We start from the raw sequence: 26,994 nt of genomic DNA, 5'->3' as shown, positions 1-26,994 counted from the left end.
CGAATGTTTATTTTGACATTCCCAAAGGAAAAGGCTTGTGGCTGGTAGGTCACGGAGGGGAGGTGGAGGTAATGCCGGGGGTGGTGGGGGTGAGGGTGGGGGGGGGGGGGGGGGGGGGGTCAACTTTGATGCAGGAAAGGAAATAGGTGATTGGGGGAGAGTAAAGGACGGGACAGTGAAAGTAAAACCGAACTAGCTCTATGCTGTCCAAATTGAAAGTGAAACGAGAGTTGTGGTGGACAAGATCATGGTCTGCATGGGAATGTGATCAGTGGGTGGGCGGAAATGAGGTCAGATCAGATAGACAACTGAAAGTGAACCCCAGCAGGCAGCAGTGAAAATGCTCATTGAGATGAGTGTGAAATGTGAAGGATCTGTGTATGTGGGAGAGTGCCTACATGAGGCTCTGAAAGGCCCTGCTTCATACATACTTTTCCCTCCATAATCACTCACGGGCCAGCTACTCCCTCTGCACTGAGGGGTCTTCTGGGCTGCTTATTTCCTCCTCTTCACTGGAGGAGGTGTCCTCTTGGCCGCACATGAGGATGTGGATGGAGCTGAGGGACTGGCTGGCTGAGGGTGTTGGTCCCTTGGCAGAGCTCCCTGTGAACCAAAGTAGAGATAATTAGTGCACGGCAGCAGAGTCAAAAGCAGGAGACAGAGCACTCACATTTGAATTGAGGGAGGGATGATGTGGTGCAGGATCCTCAGGTGGGTGTTCACTGCCAACTTCACTGTCACCGCAGGCACAGCCCACATCCTCACCAGTCAGCACGATGGCACACTCCTCAAAGTGAGTGAGGGCCCTAATGTGGGCCACTCCTTCCCTGGTCTGGGACCTCTCCCTGCTGTTGTGAGCAGGCTTCTCCTGTATGGGAACAGGTGGAGAGGATGTGAGCTGGACGCATGGCGCTGTGTGGAGTGTTTGTGTAGTGAGCAGCACCATGGACAGGAACGAAGATACGATCTCCAGAGGATATGTGCCTGATGGAGATGTGAGGGGGTGTGTGAAAGTTAGTTGTGTTGTCCCTTGAGGTGTGAGATCCCTGTGGATGTGTGATGGGTTTGTGAGTGTGTGAGTTGAGGGTGATGAGAAGAGTGACTTCTCCGGTGGAACGGGTGAGACCATTCACTGTGTAGTAGCACTGGGTGGCTGTCCTCTCTTGCAGGGTATTGCCACTGACCACCACCTCCCAAGCCTGGTTGGTCATGTCACTGCCCTTCCTGTGGCCAGAGCAGGGGTAGAGGACATTGCTGTGGGCCTCCATGGCATCCAACAGGTGTTCCAGTGACACGTCACTAAACCTGGGGGCTGCAGTCTTTTTGCCTTCCCTGCAGCAGCTGTGGGCTGGAAGCACTGAGATATGTACGTGCAGATGGTCTTTAAACATGGCACTGAGGTGATGAAGCGGCGAGGTGATGGCAGGCAGGTGAATGAGAGTCCGTTCGCCATAGAAATGGGATGTTTCCCGGGAATGCATAAATAATGTGGCGGGGTTTGGGACGATATGGTGTGAAAACCCGCTATCGAGGCCGACGGGTAAAATGTCATTTTACCAGCCCGCTACCGCACTTAGTGCAAATCTGGGATGATTCCACCATTGGATTTCCACATGTTTTGCTTCTTTTGAGTTACCTCAGAAAGCTTTCCTTCATTCTCAGCCATCTGCTTACTCCGCACCGCCATCTGTGTCCCTCGCTCAGGGTCAGTCCAGGGTCTTTTGTTCCCCTTTCTCTGGAGTCTGTTGCTGCCCTTCCTCTGGGGTCTTTTGTTGCCTTCTCTCTGGGGTCTTTTGTTGCCATTGGCACTCTATTGGGAGTTGCCCTCTCTCTGGCGTTCCTTGTTGCCCTCAGTGGAATCGCCATCTCCCTGGGTCCTCTTTTAATTTTCTGTCGATGGCTGTTTCTTTTTTTTGTAGTTGCAGCTTTAAGTTTTGTTACCCTTTAAGAGCTATCAGTGCAGTAACCATCTTCTTTCACCCAGGCAGTCTGTACCTGCCGTTTTCTCTGATTGAGTTTCCTGCACTTTTCTGCTTTTGATGGGCTTCCAGCAATCATAGCTGCTTCATTTTCTGTAAGCTTTTTAAACTTGTAAACCTATTGCGTTTGTCTTTAACGTTTTAAAATTGCAGTATTGTCTTCTCTCTTTTTTGTCTTCTTGAGCAGGTTCTATTTCCTTTGAACTTCGGGGCTGTGGGTAGCCTATTGGTTTTCTCACAATAATTTTCTGGATCCCTGCGATCATGGGCCTTTCTTTAGTTAAACTGTTAAAAACTTTTACTTTGTTAAGTGAAAGCCGGTCTACTAATTTCACTGAGTTAAACACTGCAGACTCAGCCTCTCCAACCTTCCCTTCCTGAACAATCTTTTCAAAGATGGATCCAGCTATCCGGATGTCAGCATCCTTCCCCAGTCTTTTAGATCATTCCTCTTCCTGTTTCAACCTGTGAGTTTGTGATCTCATTACTACACAACCTGGAACCAATCCAGGACGCTGTTTCTGCAACATCACTTTTGATTGTATCTCCACAGGCTGCTCGACTACTGTAGGCATCACCAACATTTGTGAACCAGCTTTGTCATTACCTAGGATAAGTTGAACCCCTGCAATGGGCAATTTTTCCACTAACCCAACACTCGCCTCGCCTGTTTCCAACCTACTTTCTAAAGTTACCTTGCACAATGGAATATGTTTAGTATTTCCATGAACCCCACTTATTAATATTCTTTCCTGCAACACCCCCTCTTGACATCAAATTGCATTATCCCATAACATTAAGGATTGACTAGCCCCCATGCCCCTTAAAATGTTGATATCTTTGCCTGCTCCATCTTATACACATGGATGGACTTCCCCTCCCCACATAAAATCTTTCAAAATATCTGTAACCTGCCATTCAGAACTCCCTTGGGTAAATTGTGAACACATTCCCACTTCTTTAGCTACCACTGATTCTTCCTGCTCCACCTGTACACAAACCATTGTTTTTCATGCCTCTGAATCTCCAAACCCACGGTACTCTTATTTCCAGAAGTTTTCTGAGTTCCAATTATTGCAATAGATTTTCCCTAACCCCCAACACATTGACTTTGTGTGCACAACCTTATTCCAACAGAACCATTTAAGCCTTTGAGTGTCACTTCCACCCTCAGTACCTTCCTTTATGCTCTGAGGAGAAATTTCCTGAGAATTCCCTTATGTCCCTTCTCTTCCCTGACTCTCTGCCTTCTTTTCACTTTCCCACTTTCTATCCTTCTCGACTTTAAAAGGGTGACAGAAAAAAGGTTTTGATCAGTGGACCAACTCATAATCGTCAGCTATCCCTGCTGCTTGCCAAACCATTTTAGTCCTCTGTTCTTCCACAGGGGTCCTAACTACTGAATGAAGTGAATCTTTAAATTCTTTCAAAAGCATTACTTCTCTAAGAGCTGCATATGCTGTCTCTACCTTTAATGCGCATATCTAATGGTCAAAATTGCATTGATTTATTCTCTTAAACTCAATATAAGTCTGTCCAGGCTGTTTCCTTACATTCTATAATTTCTGCCTGTACAACTCAAGAACCAACTTATATGCACTCAGAGTAACCTTTTTTACTGCATCATATTCCACAAATACTTCTGACAGTGATGCATATACCTCATGAGGTCTACCTACCAACCTAGGCTGTAAAAACAATGTCCAGTTTTCCTGTGGCCATTTCATTTGCTTAGCTATCTTCTCAAAGGAAATAAAGAATGCCACTACATCCCTTTCCTCAAACCTTGGAAGAGCCTGTACAAATTTAAATACTGCCCCACTAGATTTTGGGTTAAAGGTAGACGTTTCACTATCAGAATCTTCCTTAGCATCTGAGGTCTCTTGTTTAACGTCCAGCCTTTGAAGCCGTTGTTCCCTTTCTCTTCCCTTTTTTCTTTCCTCCATCACTATTTTCTCCCTCTGGAGGTCAAGTTTCAATTTCTCTTTGAAATGCTCTCTCATTTTCCTTTCCTTCTCTTTCTCTTTCCTTTTTCATTTTCTTTTGCCTCTAATTCAATTTTTTTTCATTTTCAACTGAATCTTAGCCAATTCAAGTGACTCAGCTTCTAATATCTCTTCTAATTTCAAATGCTGCACTATTATTTCAATTACGCCTGCTTTTTTCTTCACCCCTGTGATTAATCCTAACTGCAATTTACCTGTCAATTCTGTTAACTGAGCCTTGGTTACTTTTCGTAAACCAATCAGGGTTATATCTTCTACTCCCAGAAAAGTCCTAACAATTGCTAAAGCCATGTTTGCAGTCTAACCACTACAAAGTTCCTCAATACCAACTCCTGAGTTCAATGTTCTTCTCACACTTGTGGCTTTGAGATTCACCAACTCCAAGCCAATCATGGATTTTTTTTTAAATCCCACAATGAGCCCCCAATATTGTTATGATATGGTAGGTGGTAATTGCTGGACTGGCCAACTCCTAAAGGGAAACTTGGCTAAGCTATCACAACAATTTGCATTTTATGTTTTTATTACTAGAAGTTATTTGCACTGAAGTCAGAAGTAAAGGTTTCACCATCGCTTTTGGAGGTTTTAAATATTAAACTAAAATCTTTGTTAACAAAAGAAAAGAAAATGTAAACACACAAGATTACAGTTACATAGTTAAATACGGTTGTACAGCATTTCCCAAAAGATTTCTACTTAGCTAGACTCCCAAATAAACACCCTTTTTCAGGCAACAGTCCAAATAGATTGTTAATCTATAAAACATCCAGTAATATTTTTACAAGGCACCTACTATTGCTATAACAGCGATATTTCACAATCTTCCCTCTCCCTTTCACTTGACAATGGAAATCCAAGGATTGTAACAAACCCTTGCTTTTTGGAACAAACAAACACTTCACTGGGATGGCTAGAAGCTGCTTTTCACAGGTCTGTCTTTGCACAACCCACCTTTCAAGATCTCACATGGCCATTCACTTATACAGCTTTCAATCTTCTCTTAAATATATTTTCACCCCTTTTATCTCCAAAACCATTATTCTAAACTTGCTTTGGAAGTTACTTTTCCCACAATATAAAAAACCTTTCATGTTGTCATTATGGTCAGTAGTTTTGGGAAAAGTAAACTTAATAACTTTGCCTTATTTATTTATGATTTTTGCCAGTTATAAAACTTTCTGTTATGCCTCTTTGAAATTCAGCAGCAACAATTCACTCCTCACTTATTTTCTAATGCAAATTCCCATTCATACAGCATCTACTGGGATCTAATCTTAGCTCATCCATCTCTATTTCAAAATGCCTGAATTTATACCTTTTCCCTTTCATGATTTAAACCTTGCAGTCTGACTGCCTTCAGTTTAATTAAACTAGTCACACACACACACACACACACAAACACACACACACACAAAGCACGCACAAATCTGCTTAACAGTTTCCCACGGTAATATTTGGAAAATTATATTCTCTTTACACTCTGCCAGCCTATTTTTATAGGCAGTCTTTTTTAACTGTTTTTTACTTGCAGCTGTGTTCCAGATTCTCTAATCTACTGACCCATGTGGAATTGCCACCTATCCTACAATGCAAGTGCAGATTTTTTGTATTTTTGCTCACCCGTCTTTGTGATCTGCCCACCTATCTGGTGATCTAAGCAGGTTTTGTTTTGCTTTGCATCACTCAGGGATCTTGCAGTTGGACTTCCACTGGCTCTGGTAGATTCCTCAACTTCTAAATCTGTAGTAAAGTTTCTTCAACTTTTTCTTCACATTTTCTTCTTAGGTGCACACCTGCCTGACTAAGCTTCAGCTGCTTTTAGTTCCTCATACCTTGGAATACTGTTCTGGGTTCATGCATCTGCATCTAGCTGCCACCTTTCATATCATCATGGATCACCATGCTGGACTGTGATACTATCTTTGATGTGATATCTTTTCAGAGCACCCACCGCTGGCATACATGTTGTACTGTGCTGATAGCACTGCTCTAGCACTAGTGCCAACCATGTTGTGTTATGATGCACTGTGGTGCCTCGACAATGAGATCATGAGACTTGTAAATTTATACATGAACCATTTATTGTTAACCTTCAACTATTTACAGATCCAAGGTATGGTCATGCATGGAGCTGTTATCTCCATGCAGGCTGATTCCAGAATGCTGTTTCTAGACTGTTCTCTTAGAGCCTATTACCACGTGACTCTATCCATCATACCATGGACGGTGCTATTCTCCAGTCCCACATTAACCCTTGATCTGCTGAACACCTTTACATTACGATGGTGTGCAGGTACGTAAACATCATACAACACCTACCTTGAATAATGCTGTTGAGCCACTTGTTATGAATGTACTTAAATCTGCTAACATTGGCTAATAATCTGTGTAGTGAACAAGCCTCCAATGCTTTATGTTCTGATTGGTTCAGGTCAAAGTGTGGCGAATGCATTGTACACAAAAGGTTCTATATTACCCTATGCTTGCAATGGAAGCCATTGTGCTTTTTAAAAGAATTCTTTGATGCGATGTGGGTGTTGCTGGAAAGTCCTGCATTTGATGGCCCTCCCTAATTGCCCTTGAACTGAGTGGGTTACTAGGCCATTTCAGAGGGCAGTTAATAATTAACCATATTGCTGTGGATCTGTGGTCACATATAAACCAGAATGGCAGATTTCCTTCCTGAACCAGTGAACCAGATGGGATGTGAATGATACTTCATATTTTAGAAAATGAATGCTAAAATGACTTAAATACACAATGGCAAAGTGGAACTATATTACATTCATTCATAAGTAGGAATGTAAAAACATATTTACTTACAAGAAATTTATTTTGTGCTTGAAGGAATGAGGTGGTAATGAGCTGGTTGTAAAGATGACAGATGAAGTTCATAGGGAGCAGTTCAGAGAAAAAGATCGTAACTCAAAAAATTAGAATTCTATTAGCTGTTGGAAATGGGAAAACAAGAAATCTTTCCATTTTTTTCCTCCTTTACATTTACTTTTTTTAAGCTTTTACCTTTATTCTGTGTCATGAATTGTAACTTCATGAATTATAGATAAGATATTATAAAAAAGAAATTTAAATGACAGAATAACAAACTGAGGTAATGGAAAACATTATACTAATGTGCTAGTCAGTGCCAAAGTCCCAAATAAATTCTGCATAGATATCAAGAATAATGTTCAAAAACACATTTTCAAAGCTATCAGTGGGAAGATCACTCCATATTTTTGATTGCATATAATCAATGCTGTATGGAGAGCACAAAATGCAAATATCTTGCCATGTATGGGGATCTCATTGACCTTCATAGATTCTGAACAGCTTAGCCAATTTGTAGATACCCAACCCTAATCTTCTGAGTTTGTGAAGCATTTGTTTGAAACTCATGGATTCATGGCTTTACTTCAAAGTGGCAGTCTTTGTGTTACTTTCAAAATGCAAACTCTTTATAAATCCTCCTCCCTCCCTGTGAGGAATAGTTTACTGGAAGCTCATTTCTCTTACTATAAGAATATTGCTTAGATCACAATGCAGGCAAACCAATTGATGTAAGCTTGTTAACCAGTAAGGCTACTAAGTAGCTGACCCACAAGTCTACAAATTCAGTTTCTGGTCCATATCGTCTGCTAATCACAGCTGGGATGTTAACAGAGTTGTTATATTCGACCTCAATCCCTTGGGCCTCAAGAGGAAAGTCAGCTACAGTCTTGTTCTTAATTGAATGGCTTGTGTTGGAAAATATTTGTGTCCATAGTGTGACAAAAGTTCTATCACTATTTAAATCTATCATTATGCAATTCGGATCAGTAGAGCTTTTGTTTGGGTGCTCCAGGTGCTGTTTTGTATCCAAAATGATGTTACCAATGCATTTGCATTTTTTGGGGTGAGTAACTCTGGATGCAATATTAGTAGAGCGCTAGACCATGTGAAGGGAACATTCATTGGAAATACGCAGAGCAGGCAGACCACGATTTCAGTCAGTGTACAAGTCAGATTTGATGGTGCTATTTGGAGCTCACTGATCTCTTAACCTCCTGTAGCTGGACATGTGTTCAACAGCAGCAAGGATCAGATCTCTGGAGAAGAGTTATATGGACATGAAACGTTATCTCTGTTTCTTTCTCCACAGATGTTGCCAGACCTGCTGAGTTTTTCCAGTGTTTTCTGTTTTATTGCTAACTTGTTTTACACATTTCAGTGATACACATAGCTGCCTGACACACTCAGTGTTGATCCAAAGACTTAATTCCTGCAAAGCAAGTAGAAAACACTTAACTGACTGCGTATTTGTGTCCTGAAATTAATCAAATTAAAGCACTAGGCAGTGCACCAAAATAGACTGGGGTCACATATCTGGATGGAGTGCAGGAAAGCGTTATGTTAAAGAGTCTCGAGAAGTGAGAAATCAGTGGAGTGCAGTGAAGATGTGGTATGTGGAGTTTAGCTTGAGTTAGATTTAATCAAGTTGTCCAAAAATTAGATGTGAGGTGAGCGAAGATTAGTGGGGAAATGTTTTCAGTTGTTCCCATGGCTTACAATGGGCACAGGATACTTGAAAATGCAAAATCTGATGAGCCATAAGATATCTTAGGGACATATCTTGATCAGGTACCTAAGAGTAGAGTTTTTCAAGGAAAGATTGGTGTGCTTGAGAATCAATTCTAGACTCTATAACATTTGGGAGATAAAGTGCTTCTCAATCACATGTTCCAGAGGGAGGTCACCTGATCGAGTCGGGTATGTTGTCAGGTGAGGAAGAAGAATCTAGAGAGAATAACCTTTATAAGAGGGAGGAAGGGCAGAGAGAGAGAAAGAGAGAGAGATGGAAGATGCAGAAAACCCCTTCCTCCAGAAGCTGTTCAATAGTTTTAGATGGAAGGAAATCAACAGTGACTTTGGAGGTGCAGGTGATGGGTAGCCCTGATCAATGCTGCCCAAGAGTGGCAAACATGCCTACCAAAAGCAAGGCATAAAAGTTGCAACAGAGAAAACAAAGTTAGTTGTCAGGTGTTGCATGATTAGAGACATAGACAACATGCTTAGTGGCCATGATGGTTAGTCCCCTGTGGATTTGCTGCTTGGCATTAAGGTGAGGGATATGCCTGTCATTAAAATAAAACTCTGGTAAGGGGGAAGAAGCAGTTAATAGCTTAGTTCACGTTGGAACCTATGGTGTAAGCCTAAACTGGATGTCTGACATTCATAGATTTAAATACTAGACTTAAAAAAACAGTCTTTAGGGTAGTAATCTCTGATGATGGTATGGGCAGAATAGGAGAATATGTGGCTAAAAGTTGTGCAGGAGGGAAAGTTGTAGATTTATGGGACTTTGGGGTGAGTTTTGCCACTGGGAGAGGATGTGCAATCTGGAAAACCTTCACTAGATTGTATTGGCACCACTTTTTTTCTCTACTTGTTCATGGTTTGTGGGCATCGCTGGCTGGGCCAGAATTTATTGCCCATCCCTATTTGCCCTTGAGAGGGTGGTGGTGTGCTGCCTTCTTGAACAGCTGCAGCCCATGTGTTGTTGGAACATCAACAGTGCTGTTAGGAAGGGAGTTCTAGGATTTAGGCCCAGCAACAGTGAAGGAACGGCAATATAGTTCCAAGTCAGTATGGCGAGTGACTTGGAGGGGAACTTGCAGGTGGTGGTGTTCCCATGTATCTGGTGACCTTGTCCTTCCAGGTGGTAGAGTTAGCGGGTTGGGAAGGAGTTGTCGAAGGAGCACTGGTGAATTGCCGCTGTGCATTTTGTAGATGGTACACACTGCTGCCACTGTGTGTTGGTGGTGGAGGAAGTGAAAGTTTATTGTGGTGGATGGGGTGCCAATCAAGTGGGCTGCTTTACCTCGGATGGTGTTGAGCTTCTTGAGTGTTGTTGCAATCATCCAGACAAGATAATGGCAGAGAGGAAATAGAAGAGTGGTTAATGAGTTTAAATTAGTATGATGGCGATGGGATGTGGAGGAGGGGGGCAGCTGGTGCATTTCAAGATCAGAGATCAGACAATATAGAATCGAACAACAGAGTGAGAATATTGAAACTCAGAATTTATAGCAGATTAACAATGCAAGCAAACTATGAATTCTGCTTCTGCTTTGGTTGTATTGGAATCACAGGCTAACATTCATATTCCACCAACATTTATGAATGTGGTTAGAGTGCCAGCTGAACCAGACATAAGCTGCTGAGATGGTAGTCATGATAATGAATAACTTATAAATTGAAATGATCTAAAGATGGGCCTTGAAGATTTCCAGTGATGGGGATGTGACTATTTCCTTTGGCAGCTTGTTCCATTGTGGGATTTTCCTTGGGGAGAAAGATTATTGACACACTGCCTTGGAAACAGATGGTCTTTGTAGTTTGTGCAGATAGCTACCTCGTGTTTTGTCACTGCCAGAGAGCACTACTGACTTGTCACTGCCGGAGAGCACTACTGACTTGTCACTGCCGGAGAGCACTACTGACTTGTCACTGCCGGAGAGCACTACTGACTTGTCACTGCCGGAGAGCACTACTGACTTGTCACTGCCGGAGAGCACTACTGACTTGTTTCTGTCCGTTCCCACCAGTCCATTCCATACTTTATAGGCCATGGTCAGTCTGCTGTTTCTACCCGCTTTGCTGTAGTGATTCCCATTCCAAATCTTTGATCCAGGATGTGACACTGGTGTATTCCCCATACTGATCCATGCAGAATCGTACAGCACATCTTTGGATCGCTTCAAACTTATTTATATCTCTCACCATATACAGATCCTGCACACAGCTTGCATACTTCAGGACTGGATGAACAAATGTTTGGTGAGCTGAAACGCTGATTTTTCATTTGCAAAACCAAAGATTACTTCTCAGAAATCTAAGAACCCCAATGACTGATTTTGCGCCTGGTCATTCTCAGCGACTGCTTCAGAATGTTGGTACCAGAAACGTTCAACAAACACCCTCAACTCTGTCAAAAAAGCTAACAGAGACTTAGTAGGAAAAATGACCCATTGGACAGTCCCTTATACTTTGTGAAGTCATTCCTGCAACCAACACATTTATGTATTCAAACATCGTGACCGGCACATGGTCTCGTTTGTTGCTGCTTCAATTTTGCACAATTATACCCACTCTGCAGTTTCAACTGGAATTACAGCTATTAACTCAATGAGCAAACTGTAAGCTTGATAGAGACTCCTCACACATGTAATTAAGAGGATGTTTGAACTGCTCATCAGGATAAAGGGTAATAATTGTTATCAAAAAGATAAATTGAACCTTCTGGTTGGAACAGTTAAATTATGAGGTCAGGTTGCATAGACAAGGCTTGTATTCACTTGAGTGTGGAAGATGAAGGGATGATTTGAAGATCATTGAGGGAGTTGATATTGTAGATAGAGAGGAATGATTTCCTCTGGTGGGTGGAGTCCAAACATGGGGACACAATTTTAAAATTAAGATTAGATCTAGGCGGTTAAGGGTATAAGTCTTAACACTAAGGGAGTATAAACCTGGAACTCTCTCTTCACAAAAACTGTTGTGCCTAAGTCAGTTGAAAATTTCAAAAATTTCAATTTTTGTTAGGCAAGGTGCTAAAGGGTTACAAAAGCAAGGTGGGTCACTAGAGTTAACATACAGATCAACCGTGATCTCATTGAATGGGGATAAAGCTTGAGGGATGAATGGCCTGCTTTGGTGTTCCACAGCAAAACTGAGACATTGGCCGGAAATTTCCGCTCCCATTGGCAGCCACGAGCAAACAATATGGTGAGAAGGCCAAAAATCGGTTTTATGCTGTTGTAAAACAAGTTTGCAATCATCCGCTCTGCCTGTCATACCACCACATGTCGAGGACCTATTTTCAATACTTTAGCATCTCATAATAAGCTCAGCTCGCTGGAATCATCCCCACATGCTGGATCATCCAGGCGCGTCGACGTGATTACACAATGACACATTTCACAACTCTACGTAAGCGACGTGCATCTGACGAGCTGCACTTCTTTCAGGAATTCGAGCTTTGTTTGCCTACCCTGCTTTGGCAGTGCCCGCAGTCATCAGTGCCAGGCTTTGCAGGCAGCACCACGTCACTTTTGGGAGGGCTCGCGAGCAATTCTCTACTTAATAGATTTGCCGTAAGGTGTGGTGGCTTCCCAATGGCAGCAAGGCTAGGGCTTGCCTGGGGAAGGGGGAAAAGTGGCCTCAGGCTAGGGAAGAGGCTGCAGGGCGAGGGCTGTACTGGGGAATGGGGGTATCCCAGGGTGTGTGTTGGGGGTGGGGGGGGCACAGGTTGATCTGTGCAAGGGGCCTCAAGATTGTGTGGACTGAGGAGGCAGTCTCCAGAGGAGATGAGGCCAGATGGAGATGTGAGGGTGTGTGTGAGAGAGTGAGTGATGATGTCCCTTGAGCTGGCAGTGAGTGAGATGCCAGTGAATGCGTCATGTCCTTGTGAGTGTGACTTTAGAGTGATGAGATGATTCACTTATCCTAGCAGCACAGATGAGATAATTCATCTTCTTTCTGTTCTGGGTGGCCAACTGCTTCTGTGCAGCATTGGCACTGACCACCACTGTCACCACCTCCCAAGCTGGAGTGGTGAGATTTTTGGATCTCCTGCAGCCAGAATGGAGGTGGTGGACATCAGGGTGGGCCTCCAAAAGGCATTCCAGTGATGGGTCACTGAACCCTCCTTGGCTTTCGGGTCCATGTCTTCACTGGAGCAGTCCTGGGCTGCAAGCATTGAGAACTGGCTGTGCGGCTGCAGTGAAGATATGGCACCTGGAGTGAGGCAGCAATTCAGAGACTGCCCACCAGCGAGATGGCATGTTTCCTGTGGCTCCGCAGTCAATAAGGCAGAAAGCGGATGATGCAGTGTGAAAACCAGCCAGCATGGTGGGTAAAACAACTATTTTCACACCCTCTACCACACATAATGCAAATCTGGGACGATTCCGCCCATTGCTCTGTAATCAGTGTTAAATTTATGTGTAGAAAGTCAGTCTAGAAGGTATGTTTTACCATCGTTACAGTTTTATTAGCAATGAGAGAAGACTCAAAGACTCAATAAGGACGGGACATGATCCTAGAATGAGAACGATTAGAGGCAGGAAAAGGTCCAAGCATTTCAAATACAAGAAGCTGTTAGGTTCAAATAACCAGGGCTCTGATGTTTTATATCATGGAGCTATGGTGAGCATGTGGTTGGGGGCAGCCATGGGCCATGAAAGCGGGCCCTGGCAACATTTATATTCACTGAAGAAAGAGCAGCCAACAGTGCATCTGACAGAAGAAGGAAATGGGTTCTGTGGTTCAGCTGAAGCACTCTCAGCTCTGAGGCTGAACGTTGGGAGTTTCAATCTCAGTCCAGGGACTCGAGCACAAAATCTAGGCTGGCACTCCAGCGCCGTGCTGAAGGTTAGATGTTAAACCAAGACCTGGTCTGCCCTCTCAGACATACATAAAAGATCGAATGGTATTATTTTTCAAAACAGCAGGCTGTGCCTGTGTCCTGAGCAATAGTTATATTCAGCCAGCCAACCTTCAGACCATTCACCCATTGCTGTTTTTGGGAGCTTGTTGTATGTAAATTGGCTTCTGCGTCTCCTATATCACAACAGTGGCTACACTTCAAAAATGATTAATTAGCTGTAAAGTGCTTTGGGCTGTCCTGAAGCCATGAAAAGCTAATGTAAATGCAGTTCTCTCTTTATTTTTCAATAGTCCTGAAAAATAGAAAGTCAGTAATGATTGAGTAACTACTGCACTAAACCTATGTAAACAAGTGATTTAATTTGAATTAAAATTCACCTACAGGTTTGAAATTTTGTGAAATATGGTAACATAATCTTACTTTGTGAATTGCCAGGTGAGTCTTATTTGAAAAGAAATGCTGGCTCAATCTTCAAACTAGGGGCGATGACAGTCGGATTCCCGCTGCACTGACTCGATGCTGCTGTGCATTTCTTCCAGGACCTTCTGAGCCCAGCTGTCAAAGAAATGTGCAGCACCGCATCCCTCGGGGAACTCTATTGGAGCAGAGTGGAGTCGGGGAAAACAGGACATGCCCGTGTCGCTGATATATGGTAAGTTTAAAGGTCCTGTCTGACTGCTAGTGAAATCGACGAGTGAATGGGTGAGTGGATGAATGGGTGAGTGAGTGAATGGCTAGGTGGGTAAGGTAATTAGATGTGTAAATCGATGAGCGGGTAAGTGGGTAAAATGGGTGGGTGGGTAGGGTGACTAAGAGGGTTAGGTGAGTAAGTGGATAAGTGGGTAAGGTGGATAGGTGAGTAGGTGAGTGAGTTAGTAGACGGGTCACGGGGTAGGTTGGGTGGTCAGCGAGTTGTCAGATCTGGTTGGGGGGTGTTAGGCAGGCTGTTGCATGGATAGTTGGGCAGGGTCATGGGGTAGTGAGACTGCGGTGGTAGTCAGGTGAGGTTGGGGGGCTTGTAGGATGGTCAGGCGGTCAGGGGTGTAGTTGGGGAATTGGTGTGGGTAGTCAGATTGGGGAGTCAGTGGATCATTTGTGGAGTTACTCAGATGTTAGACTAAGTTTTAATCTGTCTAACATTTCCTTGGTAACTACCCAGTCCCATGGAACTGTCCAAAGTCTCTGACTCTAGCTCAGAATCAGAGACATTCGAGGAGGGATCTGGGGAGCAGTGGAATTGCCCACTGGAAGTTGAAATTTTATGGACAATTCCCAGGAGGTCCGTGCATCAGGACTTCCACAGGGTCCTGACACACATCTTCGGCTATAAGTCCAGTTTCTGACAATCCGGAGATTGTAAGATTTCGCCCTTAATAATTTAATTCCTAATTTTTTTTTAAAATTTTCAACATATGCACAATAATAGTTCTAAGCAAACAAAAAAGGGTTGAGTTATATTAAAGAGCAATGATTATCTCCAGAAAGCACCCAATACTACATTCACCAAAAAAAAAGTATTTCACACAATTTCACCATGACAGCGCCGCCCAGTCTATTTTATGAACCTAAATAAAGGCTTGCTAATGGGGTCAGGTCTCAGTGCTGGCTGCTGCACAACATTGCTGTCAATACATTCTATAATGCAGAACAAAAAGCAGCAGAGCATCTTCAGCGTGAACTAAAGACTGTGCGGCTTTAAGACTGTTTGAGAAAAAAGCCCTCAATTTTCAGGTGTCTTCTCAACCTACAGTTTGAGACAAAAGCTTTGATGGAAAAGAAGGAAATGTAGAATTTTAAACACATTGTGGACCATTTTCAATATCACTGCCTGGACAGTAATGCTGTGGAGCAGATTGCCCACCTGTTACAGAATATGACCTATTTTCATCCCACTGATCCACTCCAACATTTCACCATCAGGCAGTAAAGTTGAAAATTGCCCTTCATTTGTTTGTTTTTGTTGTGGTGGCAAGTTGTATATCTTTGGCAGTGGAATTTCAAACACTACAATTCCATTACTGGCCAACATCTGTAGTGTGTTGCAAGAGCAAAATATTGTGGATGCTGGGAATTTGAAATAAAAAAAGGAAATATGGGAAATACTCAGCAGCCGTGGAGTTAATGTTTCAGATGGGATGACATTTCATCATAGCTGGTCGACCTGAACTGTTAAGTCTGTTTTATTCCTCCATGGATGCTGCCTGATCTCCTGACTATTTCTGTTTTTAATATAACTGAAGTTTGTTAACTGGCATATATTTGATTTTTACAATTTATAAACCTAGGTCAATGGTCAGGCCCCATAGCATAGGACATTGGGACAGATGAAAAGTGTGAAAGAGATTACAAAATAAATCAAGACACTGAGGCTAAGTAATATTGAGCTTCAGCTTTGAACGCCTGTAAAGAAAGAAGAATTTATATTTATTTTATTCCCTCCCATAACTTTTCACATAAAGTAAATTGCCTTTGAAGTACAGTTACTGTTGATATGTAGATGAACATGGCAGACGTTGAATTGTAAATGGAAGGGAAGGTTGCGCAATGTGAAAATTTCCCAAAAAAATGCACAGAAGACAAATAAAAGGTCTACAATAGAGCTTACAAGGAACAAGGGAAGAAAACTCAGACAATCAACAAGTCTCATGTCATCAATAAACCAGAGAAAGACAAGGACAATTGCGATGGAGAGAAGTTGGATGCTAGAAATGAGAAGGATAAGCAAGTGCATTTCTCTGAAATGCCTCATCTCCACATGGTGGACTATTAACAAACTCCAGTCCACTTGAGAAAAGGTATGAAGGTCCAAGAAGATGAGATTTACTAGAATGGTTCCAGGGATGGGGTTTCTGGTTACAAGGTTAGGTTGGAAAAGCTGGGGTTTGTCTCCTTGGAGGAAAGGAAGTTAAGAGGAGATTGGATAGAATTGTGCAAGATTATGACAGGCTTAGATAAAGTACACAAGGGAAAATGCCTCTCATTAGCTGATAGTACAATGACTAGTGGATATAGATTTAAGACTTTGGACAAGAGATGCCCTGCAGAGAGCTGGCATGAACTAAATGGGCTGAATGGCCTCCTCATGTGCCATAAATGACTCTATGACTATGAAGGAAGTGAATTGTCATGAATCATGGTGCTCTTTGCAATATTTGGTTTGGGAATAAATCTGTCTCAGATTGGTCTTTAGAGGAAATATATGTCATAGTATTACATTATTTTAATGTTGCTTTCAGCAAAACAAGGGCAAACATAAAAAGAAAGAAAGGCTTCAGACAAATTAGTAAAAGAAAGTCCTACAGAATTGATGCATCTAAAGTAAAATTGAAGTAATAGAATATATAATATAACAAATGGCTTTAAATCGCATAATACCACATTGAAACATCTAAAAATGCATCACGCCATGAAATACATTTTGATGTGCAGTGATCATTAGGCAGGAACTCTCCATTAATAGTTAAACTGCATATGTTGAGAGCGAAATACCCAACAACATCCAGAACGCCCTGACATGGGTGGGTGGGTGGGGGGTGCTGGGGGTGGTGGTGTAGGGTGGTGTGGTCCTAATATCCACCTCAATGGCCCGTAAAGGGAGCTACAGTTTAACGCCTTATTTGAAAGGTGAAACCTCTGGCAAGATTGTATCCCTCATTACTGCACTGGAGCGTTGGCCTAGATTATGATCTGAAGCTCATGTTAAACCTGCAACCTTCTGGCCTTCTACCAACTGAGCCAAGCTGACAAAGTGAATTAACTTAATCTAGGCCTTGATTGTGTCCCCTGAATAAACTGGGCCTTACCATGGGCTGAAATTTAAGAATAACTTGGTGAAAATACTATCTTCAGTCAAATGATAGACAACAATCCAGGTTTGTGTAAGAGACACAAAACGGAACACATACTTTGATTTTCCCACAAGCATGTACCTTTGGGTTCTTTTTCTTGTAAGTATAAAGTACTCACTTCTCTTGATATTCTAGCTAATAAGTGGTAAGGAGGTCTTGTGATGTAGTGGTAACATCCCTGCCCCTGAGCCAGAAGCTCCAGGATCAAGTCTCACCAAAGAGCTTGATGGTAAAGAAAGGTACCTTCATAATGCAGCCAAACTGTCGAATAGCAGCTTGTAAATTCTTGTAAACACACACCAATATCAGGTGGAGAGATTCCTGGTGATGGAAAGAATGTTGAAGACTCTACCATCACTATTCATAGCTCCAGACTACAACATGTGAGATGCATGTTGCTATAGCAATTTAGGACCCTTGTTGGAGGCTTCTAGTTGGCTGGACGGCTGCTGTGGCTCAGATTGGTGCCAACAGCACTTGGTTTGATTTTGGTTCCAGCCGGGGCAGATTCAGGACCTGCCACCTTGCCCTACCTGAGGTGGAGATCATGGCGCTGTGAGTCAGACCTGCCTTTGGGCAGAGAACAGAAGAAGAACTGGCTAAATATGTTACGATTAGGAGTGATCAGCATGAATATCAAACCAGTTTCAGTGACAATCATATTGGGACCATTAATTGCTGCATACTTCAATTAGATACAGTGCCAATGATTTTTTAAAATACAAAAATATGACTTAATTCTAGGACAAGTGAAGCTTTCAACAATGTGATAGGTAGATTTCTGGGTATCAAGAGGTATGGAGAAGTGTTTGGAAAATGGAGTGAAGTGCAGATTAGCCATGATCTAATTGAATGGTGCAACAGGCTTGAGAGGCGGAAAGACCGACTCCTTCTGATCCTATGTTCAATAATTGATCATTGTTACAGTGGAGCTGGAGACGAGACGAATGCTGATTTCCATTGCAAGGCAACTGGTTAATTGTTGTTCTTTAATACTTGAAATACCTTCTCTGCTTTTTGAAAAATACCTTCAAAAAAAATCCAAAGCACTGCAATAATTTGTTGACTTCGTGCAATGTCAGCTGAAAATGCGCTGTTACTGAGAAAGCTGACAGTGTAATTTAGTTACTGGTTAATTATACTTCCCTAAACTGATCGTATTCTGTACACATTTCACAAAATAACTTATCACAGCAAAGGTCTGCTGGGTGGCATAAATCTTGAAGGACCTCCAGTCAAATAATTGAAGTGAATATCACATCCACAAATCTTGGGAAATCTGAATGCAGAATAGCAAAACTTAAGCACATACAGTAATTTTGTTTTTATAGCCATGAGGTAAAGCACTCAGGAGAGAAAGAATTCAAATGCAATGCATAAACAGCTCACATGCTGAACTCTTTCAGAATCCTTCTCAGAAGATATTGATTTTCCAGGATTCAAACAGTTGATGATTTGGTCAAATAGACTTGTTAATTTTATAACTAAATGTTTTCATGTTATGATTTAATTTACAATATGTTAATTTGAAAATAAGGGGCTTGATATTGATGGCTGTATTAGGTTCTGATGTGCCTACACACATTGAGGTATAGTTGCTAGACCCTGCAAGAGAGCTGGACTGTGTTAGTTTATAACATGAGCACAACTTTCTTCATCGTATATCTATTCTCCTATTCAAGAATCATTATCAGTCTCACAGCTACTCACATTTTCTTAGAAGAAACTGGAGATAGCCCACCTTTTTATGAATAAAGTGTTACTCGTGTTGTGCCGTCTATATTGAAATGATAGGTGTGTGACCTTGCAGTAGTTGCTCTTCATGCAATACAAATCAACAGGATTGACAGAAAATTGGTCAACCACACTTCTGAAGTGTTTAAATAACCATTTAACAGCTGCAACTGACAAACATTTCTGTCATCTGGTTGCAGAATTGCCAAAAAGTTAAAGGAACAGTTGCATGAAAATATTGAAAATAACAGGTCACCCAGAAAGCTCAGTCTTCCAGGAAAATAAGTCCCAGGCCCAAAAGGGATTGTTCCTTTCCAGATTAGTGACACAATTGATCAGGTAGCAGTACAGATTCCAGCAATTTCACCTGACTTGCTAACGTAAGATTTTTAGGGGAGGTAGTGGCAGAGTGGGATTGTCACTGGACTAGTAGTCCCAGGGGCCCAGGGCAAAGCAGATGGTGAAATTTCAATCAATAAAAATCTGGAATTATGACCACCACGTTTGCCAGTTGTCATAAAGACCCATCTGGCTCACGAATGTCCTTTAGGGAAGGAAAGCTGCCACTCTTGCCTGTGGCTCCAAGGTCATTTGGGATGGGCAATAAATGCTGGCCTAGCCAGCGACGTCCACATCCCATGAATGAATTTAAATAAAAAGGTACGAATGCCAAGCTTCCCTTGTGGGTTTGATCCACCTGGCACACATCATCTGCCACGTCATAACACCATAGTACCAAAAGTAAAACTATCCTACGCTGAAGAAAGAGCTTCCTAGAATACCATGCAATTCCCTGTACACAGAGCGTCAGTGATGGTCCCACGGATGGCATTAGTATCTCAAATTAGCAGGTTAGGTGAAATTCACATGAAAATATAGAAAATAACATGGTAGTCTTATTACAAAAACAAAAAATGCTGGAAAAACTCGGCAGGTCTGACAGCATCTGTGGAGAGAAAGGCTGAGTTAACGTTTCAAGTCCGGATGACCCTTCTTCCAGAGCCATATGGGCTCGAAACATTAACTCTGTCTCTCTCCACAGATGCTATCAGACCTGCTGAGTTTTTCCAGCGTTTTCTGTTTGTTTCAGATTTCCGGCATCCGCAGTATTTTGCTTTTATATCACACATCTTGAAATAAAATGCAAATTGCAAAACAGTTATGACCGCGTGATTTCAGAGGTTTTTAGAATACTAAATTAAACACTTATTAACAAAAGAAAAGATTTCAAGCACATAAATAGGTCTACAAATTACTACTATAATAACTCCTAAAATCCCTAATTAATCTGGCTCCCAGTTACACCTTCATTAAGGCAACAGTAAAAAACAAATAGATTCAAATAGAACCAGGCAAAGCAACATAATACCCTTGATAGGAGAATTCAACGTGAGTTTTCTCAGCTTCAATTCCTGTAGACAGCAATTTGATGCACAGAGGCTGGAGGCTTTTCACATTTGTGTTAGATCTTAGGATGCCTTCTCCTCTGACATACAGTCTCATCTCCTTTATACATGTTTCTCCCTTTTTAATGCAAATTCCCTTGTTCCCATATGTCTTTGGAACTTTACCTTCCTCATAATATAAATCTTTTCATAGTGTTCATATTATCAGTAACCTTTGGGAAAAATAAGCACACTGTTTGGCTTAGCTTCTTCTGGCTAAGTGCAACATCCTGCCACCTAAACTATTCTAATTTACCTATAAGTGCAAATTTTCCTCACACCTCACTTTCTAAAACTTCAGCCATGTTTACATATTTAGCATTTCAAACCTAGCTATTATTTGATGACTCAAAGCCTCCAGACCATTAATTAAATCCCGCACCACCCCCACACACACACATACATACAGAGAAACTATCCAAACCCCACTATTAACCCACTATGCAATAAATCACAAGAATATGAAAATTAGTATACTTTCATGACAATGGTCTCTTTTCTGTCAGCCATGGCTCATTGGTAGCATTTTTTGGCACTGAATCAGAAAGTCATGGGTTAAAGAACCATTCCAGAGATTTGAGGATATATCTGATATTTCAATGCAGCCTCGAGTGGGTATTGCATTGTCAAATGTGCTGCTTTTTAGTTGAGGCAGAAAACTAAGGCTCCATCTGCTCTGTCAGGTGGGTAGAAAGAAACCCCATGGCGCTCTTCAAATTTCAGCATCTTGGGAATTTTTACCAAGTTAAAAACGTTGTATAATCCAAGCCTGGAAGGGCTTTGGAAGAGGCGAGGTAAAACAGAAAGCTCAGCTGGCTGAGACGAGAGCCCAGAGAGAGAACAGAGGCCAGCAAATCCCACTGTCTTCCTCTGCAGCAAATGTGGTAGAGACTGCCAAGCTAGAGAGGGGCTCCTCAGCCACACCAGCCAATGCTTAACACAGAGTTGAACACCATGACATAAACCGCCATCTCATGAGGTGGAAGGCTGCTAAAGATAATGCAAGTTGTTGGTGAAGAGCAGGCACCATTCTCCTGATGTCCTGGCCTCCCCGCCAGTGCTCTTGCTATTGCCTGTCAGTCAGCCAGCCCAGGCTTCTGCTGCCTATGTGAAGATGGTTCAATCTGCAGCCAGGCCTTCTCGACCTGGAGCTGATCGAGGTCATTCTCCAAAGCCATCTGCAGTCAACCCAATGCAAGTCAGCAGCCTTCCACCAGCCTACAGCCAGAGCGCTAGCACTGCTTAGGAGTATTGGGGCAGGCAAAGGCATATAGAAGGCACACACTCAGGGAATGCAGAAGGGCGATGAGTTGAATTTGTTTACAGTGTGGCGTGATTTAATTCATAAAATTGGTTTGGAATAGTTATTTTGTGGTGGCTTATGTTTTAATATTGTGGCCAAATGGACATTGTGCTGGTCAGTCACAGAGGGAAGCTAAACGTGCGACTGCTGCTAAATGGGAACTTAAGGCTGCAGTTACTGAAATTGCACTCAGGTAACGTTTTAAGGGCTATTCAGGGAGGGAAGAACTGTCTAGATTGCCTCCTCCTTTCCTCTTGCTCCTCCTTATCTTCCCCTCTTCATTATTCTCCTGATCTACCTCTTGCTCCTCAACTGCTCACTGTAGAGCTGATGGCAAGGGCTCTCCCCTCATAAGTGGCAAAGTTGTGTTACATGCATCAAACCAACACAAATCTTGACATCCGCTTTGTTGAGTAAGAGAGAGCTCCTCCAGAGTGGTACAAGAAGTGGAAGCGTTTTTTTCAGCATGGCAATAGTCTGCTTTATCACATTTTAGTTGACAACTTGACTTTCATTATTTGCATGCTGCTCACCGTGCATTGCACACTGGAGTCATTGGGCATGGGTTCAGTAGATAGCCCTGTTCATCCAATAGCCACCCTTCAGTTTGCCATGGTGTCTCAGATGCAGCTGGAACAATGAGGCTGCTGCAGGATGACAACATCACGACTGCTGCCAGGGTACCAGGCAGTAACTTGCAAGTTTTGTTGCCTATGGTCACACACCAGATGGACATTGAGGGAATGGAATCCCTTTTGGTTCCAGTATGTACCAGGGAGTTGACATGCAGCATCTGCAATGTGATGTGCCTGCAGCCAATAGCACCAATAGACAATTGGGGAGGTGATGGCTTAGTGGTGTTGTTGTTGGACTAGTAATCCAGCAAACCAGGGTAATGCTCTGGGGACCTGGGTTCAAATGCTGCCATGGCAGATGGTGGAATTTGAATTCAATAAAAGTCTGGAATTAAAAGTCTAATGACGACCATGAAACCATTGTTGATTGTTGTAAAAAACCATCTGGTTCACTAATGTTCGTTAGGGAAGGAAACCTGTCAGCCTTGCCTGGCCTACATGTGACTCTTAAATGCCCTCTGAAATGGCCTAGCAAGCCAATCAGTTGTAACAAACTACTACAAAGTCACCACTGCAGCAGTTCAAGAAGGTGGTTCACCACCACCTTCTCAAGGACAACTAGGGATGGGCAATAAATGCTGGCCCAGCCAGTGAAGCCAACACCATGTGAATGAATTAAAAATAAAGCCTGCACCATGGGGACCCTGTGAAATCATGTGCTCACTTTGCCTGCTTGTCTCTGACAAGAGAGAATGAATGAAATGACTGAGTGCAGAATCCAGTGAGCCCCCTTATGCGATAGTAGACAGAACACTCTGAGATATTGCAAATATCTCCAGTTTCAATCTGGTAGGAGCCAGATTGTTTATGGTCACAGTCACTGGCAATGCCATCCTGGTCATGCTCTGAGGCTTTTGTGGCTGCAGCAGATGTCAGATCTCACCGAGGACATCCTTAATGATGAGCAGGCACCTCGTGCATTGTTCTTCACTGAGGTTTAAGTAGGAGATTTGCTCTTTGATCACCCTGTGTGAATATGATCTCCCTCTCCATCTCCTCTGTCTTCCAGCAGCTTGTCTTGTTCTTTGTGACCTCTGTTCATTCTCCAAGTCATGATGTATCCCAAGAGAAATACCTATTACTGCATCCACGTCAGGAAGTAACTGACTTGTGCATAAACCCTGAAATCAGCAAAAACTCCTTCACCACCTGCCACACTATTCCCTGTAGACTTTGCAACTCGAAATTATTACAGAAAGCACCAAAAAGTTGTCGAATCATAGCAACAACCAGAAGAAATCAACCCGCAACTTTAAATAGTGCTTTTGGGGGAATTCTTCCGAGTACTTAATATGTGAGGTTCAGTGAGGGTATCATCTGGAGTGTTGACTCCAAACTTGGCAAACTGGCATCGAATCAGCTTTGCCTGCTAGTAGGCAATGTGATCTGCCTGATCTGAATACCTCCCATAGCCATTCATTATACTTACACTAACATTGCCACCAAAATAGCACCTGGTGTGATTTGCCCCAAAGGTGTACTTGTAGGTTGGGAATATCATTTTTGAAATCTAATGGCTCAAACAATGGGCACTAATGAACCAGGTTTCTTACCCATGGTCTTTCTTGTTGTACATCAGCTACAAAACTTCCTGGCTTTTATATCCTAGCTGTCTAGTTATAAAAGCTAACATTTCATTAGCCTTATTGAACAGTTCTTGTACCTGACTACCACATTTTAGCGACTGTCTGCATGCACCTTCAAATCTTTATACCTTCACTGTTCCTGGATTCCACCATGTAAATTATACTCATATCTGTCCATTATTGATCCAAAATGGATGACCTCATACCCATCTGCAATGACCTGTCACAGCTTCATCCATTCAATTAATCTGTCAACGACTCTGTGTAGATCCATGCATCCATCTACACTATTATGCCACCAAACTTTATATCATCAGAAAACTTCAAATAGATTCTGAAGGTGTTCTTCTCCTTTAATGAGATGTCTTCATATCTATGCTATAAAGTTCCTCTTCACAAATATGCCAGCATTTTAGGGGCAGATTTTAATAAAGTCAGTATTTTCCTTTCAAGACACGGTGTACTTTGTTTTGGTAATCTAAAAGTATTGCTCCACCAGGAATGGACAGAAAACAGCTTGTTATGAATTCAAAGCTGAGCCCACCCCTCTCTCGATGAGATGCTGTGTAAAGATAATGTCTGGAGAACCATATCCCAGCGACAATCAACACCACCAGGGATAGAAAGGGGGATAGTGGGAAGAAATGCACAAGGTGATTATGTAACCAAAACTGTTTGTTCTTTCAGCAACTCAAACCTATAATTAGACATGAAATGTGCTCCTCATCCTTTTCTGTTCATTTCTGCTTGCTTTAAACAATGAAATGTTACACTTGTGAGACATTCTGTGAATGCAATAATCATAAGCAACATGCAACTTAAAACAAACTACCAGCAATTAAAAAGAAATTAAAGCAACGTTCTGAAATGATGATAAAATAATCAGCACACAGCACTAGCCTTTTGGTTGTGCCAAAAGATTGTAGGGATAAACAGTGCCCCGCGAACTATACATTCTGAATGCACTGCTCACTGTATGAGTACTTTTAACGGACTGTTGCATATCTTAATGGCCTTTCCAATGGCACATAATTAATAAATTCATGATCAACTTAAAGTGCCTAGTGTGCAAATTCAGCATAACTTAAGGTGAAGCATTTGTTTCGCAAAATGCTAATACCTCCACTATCATTTGATTTATCATTATCCTTCGTGCTCTTTAGGGTGCAGACGGACTGCACATGAGTGATTTTTTACTTTATGGCCCACTTTCAGGTTTGGAATTTATTAATTACGTACTATTGGTAACGGAAATAAGATACACGATGGCCATTAGATCACTCATGAAATCCTGCGTTCAAAATTGTACTGTTGAAGTAATTTGCTGGGCGTTATCTGACTCGGTAAATCTTTTTGAACATCCAGCAAGCTGGTGAGAAAATGCCATGCATTGATTATTCTAACATTATTTCTGAATGCTGCCTTAATTTCCTTTTACTGACCAGAATCTGTTAAGTTGGATGCCACTTATAACTGTTGCATTTACAGAATGCCTCATGGTTTAGCACTACCAAACTAACGAATCCCCATCATAGCCCTTAAATCTTAGCAGCATTGCTAACCAAATAAGGAGGAGCTTCGGGCTGCTGTTTCAGGTTCCTTGCATCATTTTGGCTTTGACCTCAAAAGTTGAATTCTGCAAAGAATTAAGCCAAGATTAATGAAAAAGTGTAACCGAAACTATACGCCTGATTTTGCAAAGTTTGAAGCTGATATACAATTTGGTAACTTTTTAAAGATAGAGTTTATTTTGCATTGAGTGCCTCATCACAACCTCATGATGTCTTGAAGTGTTTCACAACCAATAAATAATCTTTGAAGCATACACTTGTTGTTATGTAGCCAACACCCAGTATCCAATCTGTACAGAACCACACCCCCAAGAATAAATGGGTTAATGTGGTTGAGGGAACAATATTAACCAAGAAAACTCAGTTTTCTTTTCAGAATAGAGTCATTGTGTCTTTTCTATCCAGAAAACAGACAGATGTCTTATCTGAAGTACTTGAAAAGGAACATTTGCAAGGTAATGAGGAAAGAGGTGTCACAGGTGCAAGGGACTAAATGACTTTATTCTGTGGTGCATGATTCTATTCCAAGATTACACTGTTGCGCACTCTCAGTTATCCACCAATATGTCAACCTAGAAGTTGTGCTTAAATCCTTTACTGAGGCTTCAGACCACAACTTTCCAAACGGGAGTTCAGAGAGCTGTTAATTGATTCAAGCTAACACTTAACGTTATTTACTCTTGCTGAAACTTTCTGGTTGGGCCGTTTCATTGCTGGAAATGGGTCAGAGCTCGACACCTGCCAATCATTTTGACCCTCCTGCGACCTCAGCCTATTTTCCTAGGCCATAGGAGCATAGGAACATAAGAGGGAGAAACCATTTAACTGCTCGAGCCTTTTTCCACCATTCAATGAGATCTGTGACCCAATTCCATTTACCCACCATTGCCCCCTATTCCTTAATAATATTGGTTAACAAAGATCTATCAATATCAGATCCAAAATTTACAATTGATCTAGCTGTTTGCAAAAGAGAGTTCTACACTTTTACTACCCTATGAATGTAGAAATGGAAAGTCTGGTTGTAAGTTATGTCCTTCATCCTAGACTCGCCAATCAAGACAAGTAGTTTCTATCAATCTTATCAATTCACCTCAACATCTTGAAGATGCCAATCAAATCATCCCTTAGGCCAGAATTTTACAGCCCCATTGTGGTGAACCATTCTAAACTCCATTGACTTCGGCGGGACTGTAAAATCCCGCTGGCGTAAAATTCCACCCTTAATTTTCAAAATCCCAGGCAATAAAACTTTAGTTTGTATAATCTCTCCTTGCAATTTAACCCTTAACCCATATTAAATGGGGAGAGACTGGGAAATGTTGATGTCTAAAAAGACCTTGGTGTTCTTGTTCATAAATCACTGGAAGCTAGCACACAGGTGCAACAAGCAATTAGGAAGGCAAATAATGTATTAGCCTTTATTCGAAGGGGATTTAAGTACAGGAATAAAGAAGGCT

Source organism: Carcharodon carcharias, chromosome 22 (assembly GCF_017639515.1).
Source record: "Carcharodon carcharias isolate sCarCar2 chromosome 22, sCarCar2.pri, whole genome shotgun sequence".
NCBI classification, from domain to species: Eukaryota; Metazoa; Chordata; class Chondrichthyes; order Lamniformes; family Lamnidae; genus Carcharodon; species Carcharodon carcharias.
Note: the sequence above shows the minus strand (reverse complement) of the source record.